This window comes from Ixodes scapularis, unplaced genomic scaffold, assembly GCF_016920785.2.
Source record: "Ixodes scapularis isolate PalLabHiFi unplaced genomic scaffold, ASM1692078v2 PGA_scaffold0__279_contigs__length_252992795, whole genome shotgun sequence".
NCBI lineage: Eukaryota > Metazoa > Arthropoda > Arachnida > Ixodida > Ixodidae > Ixodes > Ixodes scapularis.
Genome location: NW_024609835.1, coordinates 232160805 through 232184285, shown reverse-complemented (window position 1 = coordinate 232184285; position 23481 = coordinate 232160805).

Sequence of the window (23481 nt, the reverse complement as noted above, 5' to 3'; positions counted from 1 at the left end):
TACACCAGTTATTTTATATCTACAAGAAATAAATATGTGAAGCCAACCGCATAAAATTAATTTATAGAGACCATATCGGATGTGCACAGATGAGGAAAAAGCCAATCTTGTGGAAGGCCTTCTTAATAACTGTAACCTTTGATCTAGCGAAGCTGTACAAGTTAGGATAGAATAAATGTTAGACACAGATTTTTCTCCATACATTGTGGACAAATAGGCATCCGACTATGACTGTGGAGGGGAGGGGGACACAGGCAGCAGCTGCATCTTTCTTCTGCGTGCACCTCGACCAAGTCGTATTAATTTGGGTTGTGGGGACCTGTACCTGCATGTCTTGGCACAGAAGTCCTCCGAGCACAGCGATTTCTGTGCCAAGACATGAAGGCCACAAGACATTTTTCAAAGAATTGGGCAGCTAGCAGGACTAGTGGGCAGCGAAACCACTGCCACCCACTGTGAGAAAAACCCTGGTTAGATGTGATCAATATTGTTTAAACAGTTTTCAGAAGGGTGCTGTCAGTCACATCAAGTTTGCTTTTCTCTCAGACCATGCTAGATTTTAAAAACTGAACTATTTACTTGCCAGCAAAAAACATGTGCAGCCAACTCCACAAAATGACTTTTTCAAAGTGACCAATCGTCAAAAACTGCTCCACGTTGTACAATTCCAAATGTAGTTCCTGAAAAAAAAAGACAAACATGAATGACAATCTATACAAATGAGAGTTGCTTAAATCGTAGCTGGCTATAACCATCCAACGTAATCCTGCAGTACAATGGCCACAGGAGACTGCCAGAAATCAGCTGACTTGTGCTCCAAGAAATTCCTACAAACAAGACTTAAGAACCATGCAGTTCCCTTTACTTAAAGGTTACCTTATAATGTGTTAGAATATACAAGAAAACAGATTTCAAATCTTAGAGCAAGACCTTGTAGGCATCGACATAAACTAAGCGAAAAAATTATGCGATTAGAGGACCCTTACAATATTTGTCGCCTTGGGCAAGATACTTTATATAAAAAGACTACCTAATTAAGCTAGTTAAGAAAAACGTAGCCTATATTGGTTACTCCTAAGAGGTAATTCCATTATCTTACTTTACTTCTTTTATTAAACAAATAAACAAGGAAAACTAGGAACCGGCTATGCTCAGGTTTTTTGCACAAAGTGCCTGTATCAGTGTTATTACATCTTATACTGAAGCAGCAGTTGCTTTTCTAAATTTTCATCCAAAAGTTTTACATTACTGAAGGCAAGCACATCCATTTCCATCGCTGAACAAGCTTTCAACTGGCACACTTGGTGGAATGGCTTGCATGCACAAGGATTTGTTCCTGGTTAAAACCTCAACAATATACAAAGCCATTGCCTCTGAGGTTACCTTTCTCCACCACTGCTCCTCACTGTAAGCACAACTTTTGGAGGGAGTTGAGAAAAAATATTCTCCTTGTTTATCTGTTGTCAGTGTTTTCTCTGCATTGCCAGCTGCGCTTTGTCATTGGCACTTGTCATCCATAATCCGAAGTGCATAATCTTTTTGGTCATTGTCTATCCATGACAATCTAGATATAAGGTATGCATTATATCATGTTCCTCAATGTAACTGTAATTAGAAAATTAACTCCAAAACAACGTTGCTACTTTTTTATTCAGTAAAAATAACGTGATAGAGAACTTACTTCCCACAAACTTAGCGTTTGACGGTTAGTGTTACCAAGAAAACAATTGTTACATCAATATGTTGCTTGCAACGTGTCACTACTTTATACTACCTGCGATTCAAACGTGGCAAGTTCATCGGCTACAAAAAGCCAGCAGCAGGTGACCTAGTATGTTTGAATTTAGCTATAGTAACTAGAGTCAAATGAATTTAGCATATTAGGTTTGAATCTAGCTATAGTGAATAGTAACACCAGTTGGGGTCAAAACAATGTTACATGCGACGGACACTACTACAAAACTTGTCGGAAGTGACACCAGCTGGATCAGCGTTGTCTCCCTCTCAGAGTCGTGCTCGATCTGTAATAACTCACTTTTTACTTACCATGAAAATACACCAGCGAAGTTGACTCCGTAACTCGACTTGTTCACATAGTTAAATCATAAAACGTTGCTCGACATTTCGTATCTTCTGAAAAACAAGACATACACAAGACTGTCAGAATGCCAGTTAAAGCAAGTGAGAGTAGCTTAAACCGCAGTTGGCACTGGACATGCAAAGTAACCCTGCAGTCCAAGCATGGCTGCAGGAGGCTGCAAGAGATCAGCCAACTTGTGCCCTGAAAAACCTCTACAAAACAAGAATAAACCATGCCGTTCCATTTTGATGTTAACTCATAATCTGCTAAAATATGCATTAGAAAAAGGCTTGATACATGTTCAAACTGGGGCTTTAGGGGCAACATGTTAGATGTGGCTGATATTGCTACAACAGTTGTCGAAAAAGTGACATCAGCTACATCAGCGTTGCCTCCCCCTCAGGGACATGCTCATTCTGTAAGAACTCAGACTGGAGACTTACCACAAAAAAAATACAAAAGCGAAGTTGACTCCGTAATTCAACTGGTTCAAATGGTTAAATCGTCAAACATAGCTCGACGTCTTGAGGTGCACACTGTATTTTTTGTGAAAAACAAGACACAAGATTGTCAGACTGTCAATTTAATCAGGTTAGAGCAGCTTAAATAGCAGTTGGCACTGGACATGCTAAGTAATCATGCAGTGCAAGCATGGCTGCAGGTGGCTGGCAGACCGGCCAACTTGTGCTTTGAAAAACCTCTATAAAACAAAAAGAAAGAACCATGAGGCTTCACTTAGTTCAAAGCTTAAAAGTTACTATTTAAAGGGGGGTGCAACGATTTCCGGACTTCGGTCAAAAATTTGTGGAGGTTGCTCTCTGACACTTCTGAAGTAAAGAACAGGAAACCGATTTCGCCTGCGCGTCCTAGTTGTTGCGTAAAAAAAAAGACAGCTATTGGCATTTCGGGCACCCCTCAACTCACTCCCAATCTTCAGGGTCACACCTGGTCGCACTCCTAGTGACGTCATTCGGAGTGCCGTGTAGGTTCCCGTGTGCTATCTCGGAGGACGCTTCCTCTCTCTCTCTCTGCTGACATTAGCGGGCGTTATGCTGCAGCTTGGAGCCGAGCGAGGGCACGTAATCTTCTAGCCGTAGTTCCTTCGGCTGCCACTTGCGGCTGCAGGTGGGGGAAAAAACTTGGCTTTTGTTTTGCGATTATGCAGCGGAATCGCAACATTCTTAATGAAGGAGATGTTTTCTGTATCCTCCGGGACGTGATAAACAACATAAAAATGACGAGATGCAAATTCTCTTAATCATAAAATCGTTGCACCCCCCCTCTAATAATAATACATTTAAATATCAAACGAATAATTATTTTGTGCGAGAGCAAGGGGCAAAAAAGTTGCAAGGAGATAATTTGTAAAGTGGCAGGATGCCGGTTGCTGTAATTAAACAGACGCAGACTCCTAATAACACGGGATATGAATACCATATCATGTCGCCCACATCTGCCTTGACACTGTAGCACTCGCACTGCATGCATGCATCACCGGTTCACAGCAGCATACCGCAGCAAATCATGTATTGGCTCTGGGGGCTCAAACATTTTACAGATCAACCATCTGTGGTTACAATTACAGGATGCCTTCCCATTTTAAATAAACGAGTTGAAATAAGTTTTATTTGCATACAGTTCCCAGACTTCTGTGTGGGCTTTTGTGAGTCGTTTCAGTTACTTTTTTACGATGGTGTGTCCTGGAGCATTCTCAGATTGAAAATTCGTACAACTGCCGAACCGTCCTATCCGATGAAAGTATAAATAAAATATGACATCATTCGCTTCGATATTTGAAAGTTCTGAATACTCACAAAGCCCTTTGTTACGCTTCTCAAAAGATTGGCATCAGTCACATTAGAGTTGTCTTCCTCTTAGGTACATGCTAGATGTGTAGGAATTCAAATTTGCACTTACCATAAAAAAACATACAGGTTCAAGGGATTTCTGTGGAGACTCCATTTGAAGCCCTTCAGCATCGCTAAAATCTTGAGCTGGGCCGTCGTTCGCTTCACTGCTCCCATTCTCTTCAAGCCCTTCTCCAGGTTGATTTGGAAGATTGGTCTAGGAGGATATATTGCATCATCTAACATTAATGCCATGCCTGCTTCAAGCATACTCAGCCTGGTGAAGGTGAAGCCATTTATTTTCTACTATCAAGTCAGACTATGGTAGTGTTGGAACATGTTAAACCTGAATGACTGCTGAACAAGCACACATTCTATAGACCGACACCCTGTTTATAAGCAAGTCCGCGTTTGCCCACACAGGTGTGAGCACTGTGCGTGCGGAAAAACCAAATTCGCGTAAAGTGAAGCGTCTGCGCTGTGCCGCCGACAGCGCCACCGCAGCTGCGTGACGTCAGTGCCGCGTGCTGGTCTATACAAGATAACCATGCTTCCCTGCCTTGAAAGTTACAGCCTAATGACAACCAGTGTTCCCACGTGATCAATTCATTATAAATATGCAGCAGCGTAATTCTTTGTAAAATTAGTACAGCTCAAATGTTTGTGTGAGTTGTGAAAAAGGGCGCTACTTCACGATAAATGATAGGGTAATCTAGATTATGTCATTCTATGACACATCCTGTGGACTTGACGCATTTCAAGATTTTCTCACATTTGCATAAACTCTATAGTGGCCAAGGCTTCCGTTGAATAGGTAAATTCAACACGTAAAAAGCTCCAAACAAGACGCATACCGCCTTCAAGAATGGCATAAGCTCTTTAAACATTGGCCGATGCTCAGTGACAAGGAAGCAACTGTCGTTGAAGACGCCTCCTGAAAAAAATATGAGCTTGCATCTCAGACAATTTGAAACTGCAGGAACGGTGGCTATGTTCCTTACAAACAGTCTGACTGAGGAGCCAAGATTAATGCACACAATTTTGCAGTCCGTGGAACAGTGGTATTACGTGCCCTCCTGAGTGGCGCCGTGCAAGTATTGAGTGGAGGTATATTGCTTTAACATACACATAGAATATTATGAGCATAAAAATGAATATCAATACGATGATCTTAGACCATCTGGTTGGGGGGAATCAGCGTACAGTGACACAAGTGCATTCTGTGAAATGAGAAATTCATCGGCTGCATTATGACTGCTAACCAACCAGCGAACGTGAAGTACGCAGTGGTGATACACCAATGGGGAATCAGTTCATCGAACCACGTTTCCTCGACAGATCGTTTCATCGACAGCTCAAATTAACCTTCTTTTTTTTTTTCCGGGGGGGGGGGGGGGGGGGGGGGGTAAGCTGCATGAGACTGTCGCCGCGAAGCGACCTGTACGGGTCGGTTAGGTGGGTTAACATTTTTGTAACGAGCAGCCGCAGACTGTCGCCGCGAAGTGGTGTGAACGCAGGCGGGGGTGTGGGGTTACGCGCACTTCAGTGATACACGAGTGGCGAAACGTCACTGCAGCATGAAATTCGCGTAACGAGTGTCGATGAAACGTTCGTGTCGACGAAACGTGTCCATAAAACGTTGTCCACGAAACGTACTGCCGCGAAACGAATTTCGACGAAACGATATGGACCCCTCGGCGAAATGAGAAGGCTACAGGAAGCGCGAACAACGACGCGAAACTCGTAAAGCGCACTCACGCACTCAGACGATGGGTTGTCACGTGCTTTACTGCAACTCTTGCGAGCCAGCACGCGCGAATAGCCTCCCAATCGCTACAAACGCCGAACCGCGCGTCCCATTGGTCCCAGCGAGCTCACGACATGACACAAGGTTCAAACGAGCACCCGACTTGAGCTTTCAACTCTGAGAAGAACGTCAAACACGAACTGAGATAGCAGCGACAGTCATTGAACCCGAAAGTTTCAAGCGACGCAGATCCGTGGTTTCGTTTCTTTCGAGGAAAGAAGTGTCAAAAATATGAACGTATATATGACAGTCCCCAATCAATGTTAATAAAAAGAGCAGAACAAACTCACCGTTTCGATAACAACAAGGAAAGCTCGCACAAAAACCACCAAGCACCTCTACCCCTCGACAAAACAAGCGCGGCAGTAACGGCCGTAACGGCAGCAAAACGACCGAGCGGAGATGGGTAGATGAGGAGATAGCGGCAGTGTGATTATACTAGACAAAAATCTTACCTCGTGCTTTTTAATTGAGCGGTAACTAGCGCCACCTCGTTTCGGAACGTTTATCATTAGTTATTTGACAGTGCAATAAATGATTCTTTAAAATGTGAGAACCGTTGTCTATTAGTCTAAACCAAATAAAACAACTTTCAGCTTGTCGCAAACAATTTTAGTTGTTTAAAGAATCGTAACTTTAGATTTACGGACAAGTCAATCGTATTTCAGATTACGGATGCTTCTCCGGAGAAGCTCAACGTTTTTTTACGGAACGTTTTTACCGTGCACACCTGATAGAAAGATATAAACTTTCTTGCCTAAACTTCTCGGACCGAGTCGAGCATTTCAGTATTGCAGCGAGAGGTTCCGACAATGAGTGCATCGCTCTAAAATGTGCTTCGGCTGCATATGCAGTTAAACCAAGCAATCGTACATCAATCGCCGTACTTCAGTTCTACTCACCTGCCAAGCACAGTAGTTTCGCGTCGTAGAATCCTCCTTTCGTTGGAGCATCTCCGGCCCAGTAGTACACCTTGTCGTCTTCAACTACACCGCTAAAGTGCCTAACTCACAACAGGCTGGGTCTTGTCGAGTAGAAATTCTACTAAAACGTAAGACATTGTAGAGCCCGGGCAGGATCGACAGGTTGGAGCAAGCGGGCAAACAAAACGAGTCGAGAGCGATCGTTCATGGAAGCTCGGCGAAGCCCCCATAGGCGAAGCGAAGTGCGAAGTGTCGTGTCGTGTTCGACGCTTCGGCGGCTTCGGCGGGCTTCTGATCAAGGTTGTCGGTCGGTTGCGTGTCACATCTCTAACGTCAGCGGTTTTATGGGCTCACGTCCCGAAATCGTTTTCTCGTGCATAGATTACTTTTCGTATTCATAGATTTGACGAAATAGTGGTATCCGAACGAACTTTACGTCCTTTGACCGTACTTCTGTCTGCACGTCAAAGCTTTCTGACGTACAGTCAGAGACAATCGATGTACAGTCAGAATCACCACCAGGACATCCTGATGGCATTTCGCGGCGGCCGACTGCCACCAGGAAACCACCAGAAAGCCGACAAGCGGAATCTGACTGGAGTTTGACTGTCGGTCAGAGTAACTTGTTGTCCAATCAGACATGCTTGGCGTACAGTCAGGCAGAGTCAGCGGTCCACTAGAAAACATTGACTGCCAAACAGCGTTACATTGATGGATTTTTCCTTCGGGGAGCGGCTGTTGGTACAAGACGTCAGAATTAGCATGACCTGTGATTAGCACTTTGGGACGGCGATTGAATGTTTGAACGTCCGTCACCCGGCACTTGAACGCTCTGCAAAACCGTCGTCGAAGGAGCGTCGTTGGACAGCGCCCAGAACATTCCCACGGTTCCGCCCGCACGGGAATATTTCTCACACTGTGGATCAAGACAAAGGTTTTGAACAATATACGCTCTTTTCAAATAACAAAAAAACACAGGACAGAAGCATAGTTAAAATGAAGCATAGCTTAGCAACCACACGGTACACGGCAGTTTGAAACAGCAGCCTACTTCGCAGAAACAAAAGAAAGTTGCTCACCGGCGTTTGCACGAGACGTCCATGCTGTCCTGAACTTACGGGCGTTGGCAAGACGCAGCGTCTCTCAGCCCTCAGTCATTGCTTGCTATTCTTGGACACCGTATTCATAAGGAACATATCTAAAATGTCCGCTAAAACGTCTATAACGTAAAAAGAAAGGAGATTCCCGAAGCCTCTGGAACTCCAACCGCCATTCAACGGAGCCCAACGGAAGCTGATTGCAATAGCGATGGTCATAGGCGTAGACTTCGGGGGGCATCAGGGCTCCCCTTAGCGAAAACTAATACGTTTGAAATATACCACATTCTAATTTGAGTGTATTTGAAATAGAGTTCATAATTGTAAGTACACGAAAAATAGACCGAAATTATAAACTTCTTTTTTTTTACTTAGTACCAAAATATACTTCTAAAAATCATATAAAAATACCTTTACTTAAACTACATTTGAAGTTCCCTTCATGCGTTTTGAAATATGCAAATGGCAGTTTGAGACTTTAGACCCATGTTACGGGTAAAAAAAAACAGGACGCGAGATGGCCAAAAAAACATGCTTTTCGTGCAAGGCTCGTCAAATAATGAGGCGCTGGAGAAATGCAGCATTCTGCGTTAAGTCCTTATTTCGAACTCTTTTTGTTCGCCTTCTGTCCATTGAAAAGCATGCGGGAAGGGCCTTAGAACGCACCTGGTATCGCTGCGCCGCAGCGTTCTTCCGCATCAAACAGTTCGTCTGCTTTCCTCGCCGTCACCATGGCAACGAACGACGAATGAATAGAAGCACGCACGGTACCGCCGCGTGAAGCTAGCAACAGCTGACGCCATTTTTACGAATGCCGTCTGCTAGTCGAAGCCGAACGCGGTGTGTCAGATCAACTGCCTCCGCCGGTGCGCCGCTAGCAAAGACGACGAAGCTGAGACACGCCGACGGCGATCGAGCAAGCAACAACACCGGGGGACGACTCAACGGCGGCATTTATTCGGATCAAAGGCCGCCTTCGCCGGTGCGCCGCTAGCAAAGATGGCAAAGCTGAGGCAAGCCGACGGCGAATGGGCGAGCAACAGCACCGCGGGACGACTGCAACTGCGGCATTTATTCGGATCAAAGGCGCGAAATAAGCAAGAACATATTGTGGGAGGAGCGCTAAGTAGATCCACTCACCCTCAAACTCACACACACACTCACACCAGAAAAACGGTCATTCACGTCGCGCTGACTTTCAACTCAAATTGTATTTTCGTCTTCTTTCGTTTTTCTTTTACCCGTCTTAAAATTGTCATCTCACTTCATTCTCTTCTGTACAAAACAATTAGCAATGTCTATCGCACATTACCTTCGAGAATCGAGAAAAAACAATTCTTTTGAATTGTTTTTTGAATATATGAATATATATATATGAATATATGAATACCCAACTCGCCCGAGCATCCATTCTAAGAAGCAAGAACAATTTTTATTTGAATCGTAACACCCGATACCCAAGTTGGGGACCACATACCTTTGCTGGGTCTTTCCTGTGAACTTTTTACAGAGACACGGGGTGCCGCATTCAAAACACAGCTCCGTTTGCAAAATATGGGGGCCCTGAAAAGGACCGTTTAGACCGCTAAAAGAACCTATAACTGACGTAACGAGCACTTGACGAGCGGTTGGCTCATAAGTCGTCTTTATGCATGCAGGCAGGTGACGAGCGCAGCGGATCACTCGAAGTCACCGGACCCGTCAGAATGCTCGCCCTGTCTGCGTCGGCGCTCTAGATTTTGGCGGCCGCAGCGACGAACGACTGGAATCTATTAGTGTTTCCGCGCGCCTTGTCTCTCCTCCAAACTATGAACTTTGCAAGGTGACCAGTGAAATGGTGGCTCTCGCGCCGTCCAGATGGAAGAGAGTTTTTGAGTTGGGCCCAGGTGCAATCCACCGTATTGGTGTGCGCACCAGTGTTCGCGTCGACAAAGTGCAGCTTGTGGTTAACGGTGAGGTGCGTGAAGCGAGCGTCATCTGCAAGCTTGCGGTAGCCAGCCCAACAATCGGTGATTATTCTTGTTCCAGGGCGGACCCACTCGGCTATTAGCCTTTGCACGGTTTTAGCGTCACGGGTCTCCACGGGAACAAGAAAGCAGCACCCGCTGCAACGCGCCACACCGCCGAAAACCAACTGGCCAGGCCTTAAATACCCGCGATGGTACTTGTGCCGACCGAACATACTCTCGTCTAGTTCTACAGTCACGCCTTCGCCACCAATCATGTCTGAATGCTTAAAGACGGCATTTACCACAACCTCCCGACAAAGGCTCGCCCAATCAGTTATTGTCTTACTTGCGATATCAGCCTCCCGCTGAATGACGGCGCACGGTAGGTTCTGGCATCCGGAGGATGATTTTCATGAGTTGGAGAAGCGTCAGGTGCGTGCGATCCTTCGAAGAAGGAACCGCTCCGTACCGAGACCTCGCCCCGGCACTGAACTTTGACCGGCTTCCTCTTGGGCCCCTCACGAGTCATCCACACACCGCACCCGCACCCCCCCCCCCCCCCCCCCCCCGTGTAGCCATCCGCAAATCTAGCGCGGACTTGCAGCTCGTCATCGCAGCTTCGCACTCTGGAAACGCACGAAAACCCAGGAGCCAGGAGCAGGCCAACGCGCTGAAGCAAATTAATTGTTTCAAGAGGGTCTTTTATGGCTCCAAGAAGAGGGCACAAGTTGAACGCCATGGCACTGCGATGCTCTCCTCTGGAAGAATAAAGCGCCGAAGGGGAACTGCGAGCTTCTTTGCATTTATTATATTTATTTCATTCGCCATTTTATACCTCGTGACACAATTCTAACAAACTCATTGGTTGATCGGTCAAACCACACCATCGCGTTACAAAAAAAAAAACAAAAAAAAAAAAACGCCAAACGTATGTCTACGGACGGTATCGTCACAGAGAAGGGAGCAGTCGAACCCAACAACAAAATGAAGTAACAAAGTGAATAAAAATAAAAATAAAAGAATAAGAAGGGAGCCGTTGGAGTTTCGGACGGCGTCTTTGATGAGAGGAGCTGCTCTGGCCAGAGCGGCCAGAGCAGCCGTGCTGCTCTGGCTGCTCGGAATATTCCTTTTTTATTCTTTTTCTTACTCTACTGGGTGCCACGACCCTTATTTGAAGCTGATTTGTTAAAAATATTAACAAACAACGCGTTGGAACGGAGGAGGTAGAAAGTCTTGGCGTCAGAATTTGACGTGGTAGAAAAGAAAAGAAAATAACGAATGCACAATACATACCGTATACCAAGACCGTTATACTCCGCACTTGGCGAGGCCTTATGACGCAGCCGACGACCGTTAGGCTATTTATTTTCTTTCTTTAGATTTTTTATCGTGACGACTACTCCACTGTGCCTCGGAGTCTCCCGCGGAGATCCGGCAGTTTTTAATTATTATTATTATTGTCGTTTGAAGGGTACTCTTTCTATGCCGCTTCGTTCCTGACGCCATAAAAATATGGGGCGGGATTACTTTGCACCACGTATAAAAAAAATAAATGCATAAAGACGACTTATGCGCCAACCGCTCGTCAAGTGCTCGTTACTTCAGTTATAGGTTCTGGTAGCGGTCTAAACGGTCCTTTTCAGGGCCTCCATATTTTGCAAACGGAGCTGTGTTTTGAATGCGGCACCCCGTGTCTCTGTAAAAAGTTCACAGGAAAGACCCAGCAAAGGTATGTGGTCCCCAACTTGGGTGTCGGGTGTTAGGATTCAAATAAAAATTGTTCTTGCGTATTTCGCGCCTTTGATCCGAATAAATGCCGCAGTTGCAGTCGTCCCGCGGTGCTGTTGCTCGCCCATTCGCCGTTGGCGTGCCTCAGCTTCGTCGTCTTTGCTAGCGCCGCACCGGCGAAGGCGGCCTTTGATCCAAATAAATGCCGCCGTTGCAGTCGTCCCGTGGTGTTGTTGCTTGCTCGATCGCCGTCGGCGTGTCTCAGCTTCGTCGTCTTTGCCAACGGCGCACCGGCGAAGGCGGTTGATCTGACACACCGCGTTCGGCTTTGGCTAGCAGACGGCGTTCGTAAAATGGCGTCAGCTGTTGCTGGCTTCACGGGGCGGTACCGTGCGTGCTTCTATTCATTCGGCGTTCGTTGCCATGGTAACGGCGAGGAAAGCAGACGAACTTTTTGATGCGGAAGAACGCTGCGGCGTAACGATACCAGGTGCGTTCTAAGGCCCTTGCCGCATGCTTTTCAATGGGCGGAAGGCGAACAAAAAGAGTTCGAAATAACGACTTAACGCAGAAGGCTGCATTCCTCCAGCGCCTCATAATTTGACGAGCCTTGCACGAAAAGCATGTTTTTAAACCGGAGTTTGGAGATAGTTTTTTTTACAACAACATGGGTCTAAAGTATCAATGTGCCAAATATACTCCAACCTTGAAAAGTGGAGCAATCAAAAATACGTGCAGAATACTCATAAAATACCTGAAAATCGTAAATACTGTTGTGTTATACTCTAAGTACCTTTTGACTGCAATACTTTGGTAGTTTGACTTGAACTACCAAAATATTGAAAAGCTCCCCTTCTAGAAGTTCACTTCAAGCAGATATGGAGTACGCTGAAGCGCCTAAATACAACATTTGATTAGTTTGTCAATTGAATTGCCCAGCATCGCACTGATAAATCAGCCCAGTTTATGTTATCGTTTCCTATTTTCTATCAAGAACACACCTGATCAGTTCCTTGCACACCAATCACAAACGGGGTTCGAGAACTACAACCACAACATTTGCTGATGCTGGAAAGCTTCAGCAGGTGCTGTGAACAGATACGTTTGGCGTGGTTTTGTTAGCACAATGTTAGTTCACTGAACGTGTATACTCACCATTGTACGTGATGTGAGTAGTGACTTTAATATAGTGACATTAACTACCGTATTAAATAATTAACTACTAAAAGGATAGGCAAAATATCTAGTGTAAAATATTTATTTTTCGCGGGCTCAATATTTCGCGATTTAGGTGAAATTTGGAGTTTTGGAATAATTCGCAAATACTAATTTTCGCAACGTGCTGGGATCGCAATATAGATTTTAATGTTTTTACATTTTGCCGGAATTGTTCACGGGACCTATTTTTCGGAAGTGTAGGCAATTCGCGAACTTTGCGAGAATTAGGTGCTCACCTAATTCTCGCAAAGCCGTTTACAGTATTTTAAAGTGAAGAAACTGCCTTGATTCACTTCGTCCTGAGTGGTGCTACGCAGAGAAGCAATAACATGTATTTTATGAGCCGTTTGTGTGGATATTGTTTTAGGGACTGCGCCGAATTGTTCTTAGTTGTAGCAATGCTTTTTAGTAAGAGATATCGTCCACGAACTTCCAAACACTGTTTCCTCTTTGACAGACTCCCGAGGAGAAGATCGAATGCTTAGAACCTTAATAAGCGCAGAGGTGGTCACCCAAAAAATTATTACCTTAGATATGTAGGTTATATAAGGCTCTAGAGCAGTCAACAGGACTGTGAATGAGCTGCTCAGTGCGTCATGGTGTTTGTGTTTGTGTTCGTTTATAATATAGCTTTGTGAGATGTATTTAGTAGTGCCTTCAAATACCACAGGGACGCCATTTACTGACAAAATTGAAAATAAAAAGAAATGTGTAACCGGTTTTTAATGCACAAATGGCATCTTGAGTGTGAAGGGATAATATTTTTGGTATCTATAATATTTTTGATTCATATTTATAATGTATTTTGAATACCTTAAGCGCGTATTTCGAATGTGGCACAGAATATTACAGAATAAATACAAAATGAATATTGGTGTTCAATATATTTCAACTTCGTTTGAAGCCATGTAACGAGCTTATACTAGTGGCATGTAAACAAAATAACGCCCGCGTTGCCTGCATTGACAAAATACATGGGAAATGGAATCCCAGCGTGCTTTCGTTAGCTTCAATCTTCAGTTCTGCCGAAAAGATAACGCGCACCTGCGCACCCCCCCCCCCCCCCCTCTTTCCCGGGAAAATGGAAAGTCTACGCCGCTGGCGATGATCTTGCGAAGTCTTCAAGAGTCTCTTTTCTTTTTTATTTATTTTTAGTTCCTAGAACGATACTAACCGGGTTATTATTATATTAGTAACAATGCGAATGTCACTACAATAATAATGTAAAGCATTGCAACACGTGAGTAAATCTTAGGTTTGATTTAAACTTTAGTTTGTATCTTTTTTTTGTGCAAACCGAAACCGAAACTAACTCAAGCAACATTTCGTTCGTCGTATTTTTTTGCGTGTGTGTGTGTGTGTGCGTGCATGTGCGTGCGTGTGTGTGTGTGTGTGCGCGCGTGTGGATGCGTCCGCGTTTGTAGGCCTCTGCTTGTGCTTGCGTGTGCGTCTGCTTGCGGGCTTTCGTTTGCGCGTGTGCATGCGTGTGTACGTGCGTTCGCGCTTCTATGTGTGTGTCTGCGCGCGCACAAGCGTCTGTTTGTGCGTTCTATTGCACTGCGCCAGCAAGAATACTAATTGGATGTCCCTGGAAACTCTGAAGACACTAACTTATTGATTATTATTATTATTATTATTATTGATATTATTAATATTATCATTTTTATTATTGTAATTGTTCTTGTTGTTATTGAAACATAGCCCTGAGTCATTAGACGCAGGGCCATAAAATTTTCCATAGGTGCGTAAAGAAAATGTATTGTTTCCCAGTCTTTAGACTTGGGATCATAGAATTTTCTATTGACGGAAATAGTAAATTTATTGGGTTCCCAGTCTTTAGACAAAGGGCCCTAAACTTTTCTATAGCTGGCTCTACCTGTATTTATGGATCTCTAAGGGCCGACCATGCAAACCTACAGGGGTTAATAGCCTGCAATTTAATTTTCCAGAGACGACCATCGACAATTTTCTTTTTATGGGATGTCTTGGACTGGTTTATTCTGGGTTTCGCTTCTTTATGTGTGTGAGTTTTGTGCATATCATCATATTCTCAAATGAAAATTTTACCCAGGTTAACATGGTCATGTGACAGAATTAGCGGCATGTCGTGAATATTTTTCAAATATTTTCACTATATTTTGATTTCATGTTGTCAGATATAAACTCTAGACTCTGATTTTCTAACTGTACACTTCCATCAATGAATATTTGTAAAAAGGGCTAGTATTGAGCATTTCACCCTAGTTTTCAATATCTGAGCATGAAGTGATTTGGCACAAAATTAAAGATGAAATCATATATAAAATTTTGTTTGCAAACAAAATAGTATGCAAAAGATGCACTTTATTATCAGCTATTCACATGAATTACAACTGACATTATAAAAGCTGAAGTGCTAAGAACTGCTGCTCTTCAAGCAGAAATTTTTGATGTGCATTCTGGAAAGACCCATGAGTAAGCTTTTTAAAACCAGTTCATATTATATATTTAGCACCCTCTTCTACACCCTTCTTACACCCTTAACTAAATGTAGGGTGTAACAAAAAACAACAGCCCTTTTGTTAAAATTTTGAGGGTGTATTACTAGATTTTAGGGTGTTAGCAAGGTGTAGCCAAGGGCTACACCTTGCTAACACCCTAAATTGCTATAACACCCCTTTTACACTCTTAAAGGTGCAGAAACTTGTACTGTGTAGCCTAAATGTGCAAAAGGTTTGGAAATGACACAAATCATTAAACATAATTTGCATAAATTAGCGATCTTTGTGATTATTTAAATGACAGCCCCTATTACGCCGCATTAGCGATCTCTGAAGTGATAAGAACTTTTATTACCATTGTTTTGTTTCCGATAACGTTGCGCTCTCCACAAAAAGACATCGCTACAGCGGGGGCGTGCCGCTAACGTTGTTGACAGATTTACGCGTCTCCTAGCGGGGTTCAAAAAATGTCGCGGTGCGGCGGAGAAAACCGAAAACTCTCCATAGACCATTTTCAAAAGTAAGCTGCCGAATAATTATAAGGTCTTAACCACGACAAAACGACAGACCATTTGAAATCATCTAACGTGCAGGTCATTCCATGTGATAGTCAGCATTGGAGCATGGCCGAGACGTGTGTGTTTTAGCCTCCTAAACAAAACAAAGGCTGAAGGTTTGCCGCGATGTTGCTGTCGTAGTCCGCAATCGGGCAAAGATTCCACGGCAGCCGAAACCGGGCAGTCTTTCAGATTGGGGGGGGTGGGGGGGTTATACATCATTGAAAACAATTTTAAATCAAAATATACCATTTTGCCAGTGTCGCAATAAACTTCCCCTACTTTACTCCCTCCCTTATAACTTGCGTACGTGTCCTCATCTTATCGGCAAGGAGCGCAGGCGCGTAGGTCCAGTCATTCTCGAAGGCATCCCGTGAACTAAGATAGCAGGTCGGCTCAAAACAAACTATATTACTCACCCGTTTCACGATGTCCTCCAAACGCAGGTAACACCCGAGAATGACGACTGCCGTAAACAGCGGTACTTAAATGCAGCGTATAAAAAGAGTAAATTTTTTGTTTTTCATTTTTTCCCGAGGGAACCGCACCATAACATGGAGAACTGCCGGACGGACGTCAGGATATTAAGCGAATAAGATAGTTTCGTCTGGGGTACAGAGAGCCACAGGCACCCTCTTCAAAGCTGCCACCCTGTCGGGTGTTCTGGGGCTTAAATACGACCCATAAAAAGTGTCGACTATCTGCGCCTACGACTCGGGGCAAGACTTACTCGAAGCGAAATAAAAAAAAAAGTCCCGAATTTACTGCGAGGTTTTTTATGTTCGCGTTGTCATAATGCCGTGCTCGTTCGCAAATGGCGACCGCCGCACGAGGGTTACTGGGCATGTCCGCGTTGTGATGACCGTTGAAGTTCCTAGCAGTACTAAGATCAGGTGATTATGTTATATTGCTAAGTGTGGATGGCAAGCAGCGTCCGCTGTTGAAGCAATACCTGCACCCTGTTAGTGAATCAATGTTTTCCATAATTTATATTGTGATAATATTTTTGAAGGTCTAACGCCAGCTAACTAACACTAATAAAAGTAGGTTACGTTAATGCGATTAAACAAATTATTATGAAACGGGTGTTAAATTTCGACCCTCTCTTAGGTGCAGCTTCAGTTAACGTAAACTTTAACTTACTATTTAAAGTACCATAGAATGCAATTCTATTATTTTTTATCTATTTAAAAAGGCATGGAAAATTTTGAATATTTGAGAAATTCAAGCATCAAAGCACATTTAGGACACTAAAATATATATGCTAAAAATACTGGCAGTGCTGTTAGAATTGATTTGTTGGCTGCGATTGTGCTCAATCTTAGAATGCAAGCTAGTGCTCGAAGGGCAAATATTAAGAGCCGGACACCATGGCACTGAGCGTTAACTTTTAAATGTTTCATCATGAGAAAAAACAAAACATTTCGCACTGTGCCATCGCGCCACTCTCAGGAAATCCGATGCCTCACCGACGATTAGAAGAACGTAATTTTCTTGCCTGCAAGTCTAATGGAGGCTACGATAACACATGCTGCGTCGAAACGTTGGATTACGTCGGATTCAATATTACTCTTTGCGGTCTTATTCTTATGAATGGCTAGAACAGTACACGCAGTGAGGAAGGAACGCCGCCATAGTGATGTCTAAATAAACAGCTAAAGCAGCGCACAGTGGTATGGAAGAAGGTTGTTCGAAACCTGCTTCAATTCTCCCCTAATTAAACGGAAGTTAGGTGGACGCGTCCCATTGGTTACAGGCTATAATCACAAAGTTGTCCAATGAAACTGAAGGCGGAGTAAGGTAAACAGGAAGCTCCGCCCAAATGGCAGGCGATATCGAAGTGGCGTTTGATTTCATTGCCATTTTGTCTCAGTTTACCAACATCATTTTGTCTGTTTAATAAGTGATGCTTTTTGTTCTGGAAACGAGGCCCGCTTCTGTTTATTAATGCGTGCGATATGAGTTAGGTGCGTTTCATGAGTGTTGGCCGCCGACAAAAGACGCTTATATAGAATTGTCTTACTGCGTCGTCGAGAGCACAGTGGCAAGGCTGTGACAGCAATGCTTATGCCCTGCGGGGCCGTGCTCGTTTTGCCTTTTACCTTTATGGTAACAAATCTGTGTTGGTGGTGGTGCTCTGCCGTCAGCGTACCGATTGTTAATGTCAGTGACACACCGAGCGTTCCGCTGCTCTCGGTGTTGCACGTACTGCGCCGTTACTATGTGAAGACACATTGATTTCGCAGAGGTCGTAAGACTTAGGTTCTACTCCTCTTAACTTCTCCAAATGAGCTACAAACATTCCAGCAATACGACCACAATACGTGGAATTATTTTTCATCATTAGGGTTCAGTTTTACGAGTAATTTAGCCGTGAGCTGAGAGCACAATGAAAGTATGTTGTCATCAACATTTTCTTTATTGTTATTTCTTCGTACTTCTAATAATAACAGTAATAGTATGTATCTTTACTCGCCATGTATCGGAGATCGCACATGGCTCGTGCATACCTACACATAAATGCTTATTTTGTCACCACCTTTGCGTTGTCGGAATAGATTTAGGACGTGCTAAACGGAAGCGCTTTTACAGTACTTTTAGGTTTCTGTTAACTCATGTAAATTAGGTGGTGTGTAATGGTTAGTTTAAAGTTGAAAGAATTGCAGTAAAATCTCTCTAATTCGCACAATCCTATCGGACGGTTGCTTGGTGTACTCCAGTTTTATGTTACTTACACTATGTTTTATATATCTATTTATACTAACTTTTATTTTCATGGTCTGAATGCTTGCACCACGCTAGCAATGTTCAGAATATGTATATTCGAATATCGTTTGTTTCGCCGAAATGTGGTTTACTAAAACACGTTTTGTAGACAACTTTACATGGGCACACATTTTATGAACACACATTTTGACTACACTTCGATGATTTGCAGAAACTTGCTTCGTAAACATGTTTCTGCGACCGCTCGTTGACAACTAATTGTTGTTCCTAAATGGTTTTGTTCGATTACTAGACTAATTTCATTGCCTCGAGGCGTAGCGGAATTAAATCAGACTCACCCAAGGGGCTCCTGCAGGGCAAAAACTAATTCGCGAGCCCTTGCTAATCCTAATCTCACAAAAAGTCGGCGCCACGCGCGGACACCCCTTGCTTTGCTCGGGAAAAAATCAATATAATTTCTGGCCCGAGCTTGCACCAGGTCTCATGAAAATCGCTAAGGGTTCGGCAGGCTGGGTTACTATACGGATGTCAGTTAATGTGGAAATGGGCGCGTATATCCGCTTTCAACGCAATGTCCAAAGGTGTGTCAAAAAAAAAAAAAAGAACGGGCAACATTTTGATAACACGAAATGTCGACGAAAAGTCGATAGACGAACTGGTTGCCACTGTCGGAGAAGTGCAAGGTGACACAGCATTTTAAGATTATAAAGGAAGTACGAAAGCCCTCCCCTAACACCGCGATCCTTGCTCAGGTATTTAAGTTAGATTAACTGCTTTATACTTTTGGTGGAAGTATTCTAATGAATTATCCAGGTTACGTCACTGATGCCTTTTGGTGGAAACATTCGCAAAAATAGGACCGGTATCGTGCAAAGTATCTTGCTGCTGGTGGGTCACCTTCCTCGAAGTCTGCTACACAAGCTATTTCGAAATGTCATCTTCACGACATTGCATTTTTCCGAGTCCTGTCGGGCTAACACTTTCTGCGTCCATAGAATCTCCTGCGGGTCGGACGGAGGCAACTAAAAAAGACGTGACCGCGAGCACGAACGGATGCGGATACGCAAAGCGTGGTTCTTGAGAGCGGCGGCGTGCCATCAGAAGGTGAAGTGCCGCATTTCGTGGGTAGCACTGCCGTGTCCCACAAACTTTTGAAGCCGACCATATAAAAATGTGGTCTGTGTTTGTTACGTTACTTGAAAGGAAGACACTGCAGAGAGTCCCACTAAGCGCCGTGCAATCGCAGGCGTAAACTAAGCCTGTTGCCTGCCTCCCGTTAGTAGATCTGGCATATACACAATCCAAAACAGAACATTAGACTCTCAGAAAAAAACGGGTATAGTCCCTATGCCCCTTGACCTATATAATACACTCCAAAACCTCAGTTCGGCGCACAGCGCACCGACGTCGAACCGACGGTACCAGCTTTCGCAAGCGGATTGATAGCCGGGTGGCTCAACCCCCTGTTACTGACTACAATAAAAAAAAATGTAATCGGAGATTTTTTGGCCCTACTGTAAAAGCTCAGTGCATTTTTCTTTCTTTAGTCATTGACACGCAATTTCGCTGTTTAATGAGTTATAGCGCACCGTCACCAAGCCCTTCGTAAACGTTGGAGCCGCCAGTTCGACGGCAATGCGCTGTAGGTCAAGCTGAAGTTTTGGGGTGGATTTTATGGAACAAAAGGGTGCACAACCACACCATATTTTTTCTTTGATTTATAGGGGGGGGGGGGGGGGGCGGAGGGACTACCGTGTTTGTTTCTGTTTAGTCGAATCCATGAACTTCGCGCGTCTTGGAGCTGCTGAAAGCTCCCGACTACTTTGGTTACGGGCGTGTACTGTACTGGCTCGGCACTACCCGGCCCTTTTCGGTTACAAGAGATTGGAAATAACTGCCCCGCCACTGAGGTGTTGTCACCGTTTTACGTCCTGGAAGTCCGCACTCACCAGTAGGTCATGGTTGTGCCGGAGGTCAGTCTCCTGGACCCACCTGCTTCACGTGTCTGCGAGTCTCTTTATGCGTCAGAGGTACACCTGCTCCACCAGGTCCAGAGCCGCGCTATCGACTAGGCGTGTGACCTGTCCCCTGACCTACCGCGGCCGTGGTGCACTTTCATTGGAGAGTTGATTGAGGTGTCCTGCCAACCCGAGATCGCATCCCACAGTGCGGCGTCTCGGCGTCCAACCTGTGCCCTTACTGTGGCACCCCAGAGTGTGTTCGACCCTGTTCTCGCCCTATTTTTTGTACTCTCGTCACCCACATGTTCGCGCTCCCACTGGGCAGGCACTTCTCGAAGAGCCTGTTCATTCTCACCCGAAACACGCGAGAACATCAAACTTTTTAGGCAGAATTTTCAAGATGATGACTCCGACTAGTTAAGGAGCTGCATGCGGGGACTTTGTCGAGTCAGCCGCGCTCTCGCTTGCTGCTACGCCACCAAATAGCCACCCGATTTTCTGCTTTCTCGACGCTCGATCTTAATTTGTTTTCTGGCACAAGTTCCCTGATTAAACATTTATTTTCAGTTTACATTTGTTAAGCCCATTTTGATCCGTGACATGCTGAAGCAGATAGAACAATTCAGGGCTTAATGTACGCTTCCTTTATTTCGCATTTGCAGGCCTATATTTCAGCGATTCATTCTCATCCACCTATTTGTGTTTTTATTTTGGCATCGACAAGCGCAGCGCTTGGATTACCGTAAAATAAAAAAATAGCGCGCTTTCGTTTGCCCCCTCCCCCAATTCACAAGTAATCCAACCATAGTTTAGAAATACATACTAGAATTCCATGTTTTATATAAAATCATTTGTAGCTTTAAATTGAAAATTATGTTTTTTTTTGTTTTTTTTATATAACTGCTCTAATTTTATTTATGTTGATACCGACATACGAATACAAAAGAATTGGAATCAACACACGCGCTACGCGTACGCAAATGGGCTCCCGCGCACACATTTACGCACTCAAAGAGGGAGTGTATTTTGGGAAAGGTGCAGATTCTCAAGTCGGGTCGCATGAAACCGTTAGAGACCCATTCTTATGGAGAGTAGAAATAGAAGTGTGACGGGGGTAGGAGCGAGGGGTTGCACAGTATTGCGAAGAAAACGATGGTTGACTCTGCGCGCAGCAGGCAGGTTATCCCCGGCCAGCCGTGTGTAGGAAAGGCTAGCGATCAGTGATATTTCCTCGCTTGTGATAAGCACAAAGAGCTATTCCATTCTCTTTTTGTTTGGAAGGGGAGGGCGGGGGGGGGGGGGGAGGAGGTCTGCATCCACTTACACTTAGAAAAAAGCGCTGCCAGCGGCGCGTGTGTTGAAAACGCACATAACTCCTTTATATTTTGACTATGGTTCCCGTAATATTGAAGTCCAACTTCAGATGCGGCTATAGAATAAAATCGTGTGTGATTATTTTTTTGTATAAACTACTTGCCTTGCACATGCTTTACCTTTTGAATCGGTCAAACTGCGCAAGGAAAATGCCGCGATAGAAATTTTGGGGTACGGCGTAAGGGGCGCTGCAGTCAGCAGACGCGTCAGTCGTCCCCAAAATTTCCATAGCGCGTCGAGCCCCTTTCTATCGTTGCGCGTCCGGCGCTCGTTACACTTCCCGTTCTAGCCGCCATACAATTATTGAGGCCTTTACATGTGAGCACATTCAGTTGTGTAAACATTTATTTGTTGTATGCATATTTATACAGAAGGAACTTAGTCAGCCTTGAGGGCGTCAGGTGTCTCAGCTCTAGATGAGACATACGCAGCACAGCTGCTAGTTTGAGAACTCTAACGTGCACCACGCAGTAGTAATACACGACCGCACGTTCTTACGATGCTTATCCAAGTTTATATGGGCAGGGGTGAGGACTAAACCCAGGGTCCCCAAGTTATCCACATAGAGTTATTATAATGTACGCTAGAGGTTCAACTGGCGCTAGTGTGCTGCTGCAAATTGAAGCAGACAGCAACCAGTCCGAAATTGGCTTCCGGTAGTGCATTTCTATGGGAAAAAGCGAGTGCATTTTCTCTCTGCGCTCGATTATAAGAGCAAATGTCACGAATAATTTGTACGTACAAAGCACATTGGAACATTTCTCAGTCACGCAGACGAAATAACTGGTCGGTTACAGCATTTTTATTTCAAATTCGTGGCATGAAAAACGTTGTTAAAACCGCTTCGTACGTGCATTTATGTGCACTGTCGGACACTGTTATCGCGAACACGGCGTAGGCGCCTTTCAGCATGGGGGATATACGTGCCAAAACGAACGAATTACATGTGAAAAACTAAAAGAGACGGCAAGAACTACGCGGTAACACTGGATAAGTAACTCCTTATGCATGCAGACGATCAAAATAAATTGAAAGCCACGTAATATGCTAGTAGTCAGATATGCAATAAATAAGTACTGCTTTGTTCTTTCTGCTCGTGAATACGTGCGAAGATGCTTGTTCTGGGTTCAAATCATCAGCCGCACGCTCCAAATCCTTGCAACTAGGGAGAAGCAGAGAACAGTTGCCTGATTAAAACTGCCCGACATAAGAAATAATGAAAAGACGCACCTTTCGTAGCCCACATACTTTATTTTTTTAACAGATCGTCAAGATTCACGACGGAGTCATTTTCATATAGCGAGTGACAGAACGGGCATGTTAGCAATATATAAGCACCACCGGAATGCTAGCGAACCTTGAACGCACTATACATTCCTTTCGATTGTTATTTTGCTTAGAATCGTTGCTCATTTTTACATACCTGCGATGGAACAGATGTTTGGGCCTGAAATATAACGAAGTTTAACATCGTTCAGTAGTAAAGAAAAATGCTGTACCTAAAGCAATTACACATTTACCATATCAATAAAGGTACATACTATCCGGTACAACTGAAATAAGAAAAGTTATTCGTGTTATTTTCCGGCGAAGAGACAAAATTCACGAGCGTTTTCCCATAGGAATGCACAGGAGCACCGCAAAAGCAGACTGGTTGCTGTCTGCTTCAATTTGCCTCCCGGAAGTCGCGTAGACACTAGCGCCAGTTGAACCTCTAGCGTACATTATAATAA